The 4486-nt window shown below is 32.8% G+C and overlaps 1 long non-coding RNA gene across 1 annotated transcript; it reads right to left on the bottom strand.

The window, feature by feature from the left end:
- Positions 1-3325: 3325 nt before the first annotated feature.
- Positions 3326-3763, bottom strand: LOC127086329 (uncharacterized). The gene is made up of 3 exons (XR_007789456.1): positions 3697-3763; positions 3494-3589; positions 3326-3397 (listed from the first exon to the last, which is right to left on the bottom strand). It is a non-coding gene; the product is annotated as an uncharacterized LOC127086329 (long non-coding RNA).
- Between the last annotated feature and the right edge of the window lie 723 nt (positions 3764-4486).

The raw sequence follows: 4486 nt of genomic DNA, 5'->3' as shown, positions 1-4486 counted from the left end.
ACCTAAATCTTTATTGTCCGACCTCAGATAGTTGTGACTTCTACATAAGTGCAATTACGATTGCTTAACATTGAGCTAAATTTTGATCCTAAAGGCATAACATTCTAGTAAGTGAGATTGTAAGTCTCCCATCTTTCATGGTATTGTGTGGAAACTTGGTCTTTTTTCCTTCCTATGGAAGATGTCTTGGTTCAAGGGCCCTGCTTGTGAATAGATGGTTGAGTGTTCTCCAAAGAATGACTTAATCAATTGAAAAGTAAAACACTACTAACATCCAATTAACTTTGACTAACATTTGATTAACTCTTATTAATCTTGTTTTACTTTAAATTCATTTACTTTATGCAATTTAAATTTCAGTCATTTATCATTCATTGTCATTTGTATTTCATTTAACTTGTTTATGTTTATGTCATTTTCACTTTGCTCATTTGAGCCATATTTTGTGATTGTATATATTGTTTGTGCATTTTGATTGGGCATATGGTCTTAGGACCTTAAAATACTGAATAAACAACAAAACCCTAAAAAACATTTGGTGGACTGTTGATCTTGATATGAACTTTTGGACTTAGAACTACGCAACATTCCCTATGCAAAAAGGACTTGGCCAATGCCAACATTTTGAAACCAAGTTATTGTGAACTGAGCCTTCATCTGATGTAAGTCTTGGGATTTATTTGAATTCATTTGCTACATTGTCTTGATGCAAACTGTTATTTTGATCTTGTGTCTAATGCTTTATTCTGAGTTGATCAAAGAGTATTTCATCTGATATATGAGAAGACAAAGAAGACTGCTAGCTATGGGATTTGCTTGCATGGATGTGGTCATCTTTATTTGATGTCTTGATCTTCATATTGCCAATTGCTTGCTGATTATTTGCTTGATTCAAAGTCCAAAGGGGATGTGGGTTTTCTATATGACATTCTTGTTTGTTGGATTGCATCTCATTCGTCAGATCTTTTCAACTCTTAACTTTTAATTTTATGCTTAGGATTAGTCTCTTCATCTCCTCCCACTTCTTAAATTTTAAAATCTCTCCCCCTTTTCAAAAACTTTCTTTGCTTGTGATTTCAAACTTAGACCTTATTTCAAATAGAAACTTTGGTCATATGCTAATGAATTTTCAAACTCTTTCTTAAATCAAACATGTAAATAAATTTAATCATATTGACTTAAAATTTTAAAAGACAAAAAGAACTAACCCTCATTCAAATTTTTGGATTCTTTGTGCCTCTTTCCACTTAAATTTTGTTAAAAGCAACTCACTCATTTTTAAATTAATACCACGAGCTACGAGGTTTTGATCCCTCATTTTTATGTTGGTACGTAGGCACAAGTTCGAAGGTATTGTCAAACACAAAATATAATCAATGGATTCTTTTCTCATCCCCACACTTTATTTTCTCAAACATCTTTTATACCAAAAACACATACACACATAAAAAAGGGATCCCTAAGAGTACCTAGGACACTTTGGGTGTTAACACCTTCCCTCTGTGTAACCAACCCCCTTACCTGTAATCTCTGTCATTTTATTAGTTTTGATTTGGAAACTTCTTATCTTTGGATTTTTGTCCATACTTTTCCCTTTTCCTTTAGAAACAATAAAAGTGCGGTGGCGACTCTGGTTTTATTGACGTTAAGCTTATCCATAGATTGATGCTCGTGAATTTACCATTATGGCAATGATTTAAAACTTCTTCGATAGAAAGTATCAATCATGTTAAAGAATCTAAAAAATTTATTCATCAGGTCTGTATGTAGCAATCCATAATCAAGTATGCATCAAGCTTATTAAGGAGTGGATGTTTGTTGTTCATCGGCTTAGTTTCTATAAATCCACCGTCCACCAAGCGTCAAGCTTGTTAAGTCATTGATGTTTCTTGTTCATCCGGTTAGTCAATACCAGTCTAACACTAAAATTTGTTTTATAGGATTTGATAATGAGATGATAACAAATAACTAAATAACCATTCAGTTGATGTGGTTAGGCATGTAAGTTACTTTTGTGTATAAGTTACTTCCCTAGTATTTTTTAAGACATACTTTTATATCTATTATAAATGATAATACACACAATACAACACGACCATGGAAAAACTAATAGACATGGAAAATAAATGAAGATAGATATAGCTATAGAGAAAAAAGTTAGACCTATGTGGTTTAGAAAACAAAAGTTGGAGATAGAGATGGAAAAATTGTTATTCCCAGTTGTACGTGGAATTGTAAAGATACCTAGATGTTTTAGCATAGGAGGAAGCACTCTCTAAAGAACTGCACCACATTTTTGTGATAAAACCACATTTTCATCATCAAGTGGACTCATTCTTATAGTCAACCAATATTATATGAACTTAACATAGAAAAACATTTGTTCCGATGTTTCAACAAAAGGAATCTTTACATGCACCTTTGTAAACATCTCCAAAAACTTCTAAAATCACCTATCCTTTTCATTTTAAATTTTTATCTGGGATAAGGCAACTTAGTATAATGAAAAATTGTGATCTTTTCATGAATTGAGATGTAGTCTCTTCTAAAGAAGAAAACTTCATTGGTTGTTGATTTTGAGTTGGTCTTTGATCGAGTGCTTGACCATTGTTTTTGCTCGACCTAAAATGACACTACGCCAAATAAGGGAAAAGAGGGCGCTTATTTTGGCCTATAACAGCGCTTTTAAGCGCCCTCTAAAGTGGCGCTGGCATATGTAAAGACAGCGCTTTGTTTTCCTGGAGAAAGCGCTGTTTAAAGTGGCCCTTTAAGGGCCACATTATAGTGCGCTTTCAGAAAAAAGCGCCCTCTGGAGTGGTCCAAAAAGGGCCACCTTAGAGGGCGCTTTCTGGACAAAGCGCCCTCTAAAGTTGTCAATGTAAAGTGTTTAGAGGGCGCTTTCTGGACAAAGCGCCCTCTAAAGTTGTCAATATAAAGTTTTTAGAGGGAGCTTCCTACAGAAAGCGCCCTCTAAAGTGTTAGTTATTTTAAAAAAAATTGTTTGAAAAACAGTGGATATTTAATTGGGAACCTGTTCGCATGCTGCAAAAGTGTAAAATTCATATTGATTTCATCCTTTAATCCAATGTTATACACCATTAATCCATTGATATATACAACATGAATCCATTTATATACAACATTAATCCTCCATATATACAACATTAATATATGATTCTTTGATCAATAATATACAACAACATATTCATGATTTAGTAAAAGTACAACAATATACAACATATATACAACAACAGCATACAACAACAACATTCCATACATATATGTACAACAATATACAACCTAGCTATATGATTCTTTGATCAACAATGAATTGACACAATTCATCCTTCATTTCATCCAAATGAGCTCTTGAGTAAGATTTGTATTCCTCAAAGTACTACAATTAAGAGAATAAAACATATTCATGATTTAGTAACAAATTAGATGAAATATCCGATAGTATTAAAATAAACCGTAAGTTATTATTCCATACCATTTTTGGGATGTCTATACGATTCAACGCAATGATATCTCTCATAAATCTCAATACAAAAAATCCGCATTCGACCGAATTGTTTTGCAGAGGACACTACACAGAAAAACAAACAATATATATATAGTTAATTTCTTACAAACACTATTATAAGCAAAAAAACAAACACTATTATAAGCAAAAATAAGATACTTAATATATACCTGAACTCTGACCCAGGTAATGTCCTTCCTATTACGATAATTCTTTTTCGATCTAAATTTTAGTATTGCCCTAACAAAATAAAAACGTATATTGAGATCAATCTGACAGACATAATTAAATATACAAATACACACGAATATTTAGGGGAATTTCACTTACGCGTCAACCGTCTTCTTCATACTCGGATATTTACTCCAATCACCCGATAACGAATCGAGATAATACACCATTAGTCTCGAAAGATCCATAGCAACCAACACCCAGTGACCACTGTAAAATAAAACAAAAATTTAGATGCATGAAAATTTTCTACGTAAAAGATATACATAGATTAGAATGAAATTATTAGAAAGAAAATCTAACCCGTTGCCAGAATTAAACGGTAAAAAATACAAACTGGGTGTAGTATTATCGTCGGCCTCCATGAATCTATCGACTAGTTCATTCTTTACGGATGTTGGATTTTTCGTTATAAGCGTTATGTTGATACGGGAAGCAGCAATAAAATTGAATCGGTTACACAATTCAGTTCCCCGCATCAATGTTACATACATATACCTTAAATAGAAACATAATAAACATTAGACTACTCATTGAAATGTGTAAATAAATTGTTCAACTAAGTAAATAATAGATTGATCGGAGTACCATATGTATGTATGAATGACAACGATGTCCAATTCTTCGTGTTCAAAAAGTTGTTGCATGTCCTCCTTTGTAATTATTTCGGAATGAGCAATTCCGAAAACACCTTCATCAAAATCTACACTACGGATGGCGCCGTGCATA

This window comes from Lathyrus oleraceus, chromosome 5, assembly GCF_024323335.1.
Source record: "Lathyrus oleraceus cultivar Zhongwan6 chromosome 5, CAAS_Psat_ZW6_1.0, whole genome shotgun sequence".
Lineage (NCBI taxonomy): Eukaryota > Viridiplantae > Streptophyta > Magnoliopsida > Fabales > Fabaceae > Lathyrus > Lathyrus oleraceus.
This window is presented reverse-complemented; position numbering and strand designations above follow the sequence as displayed.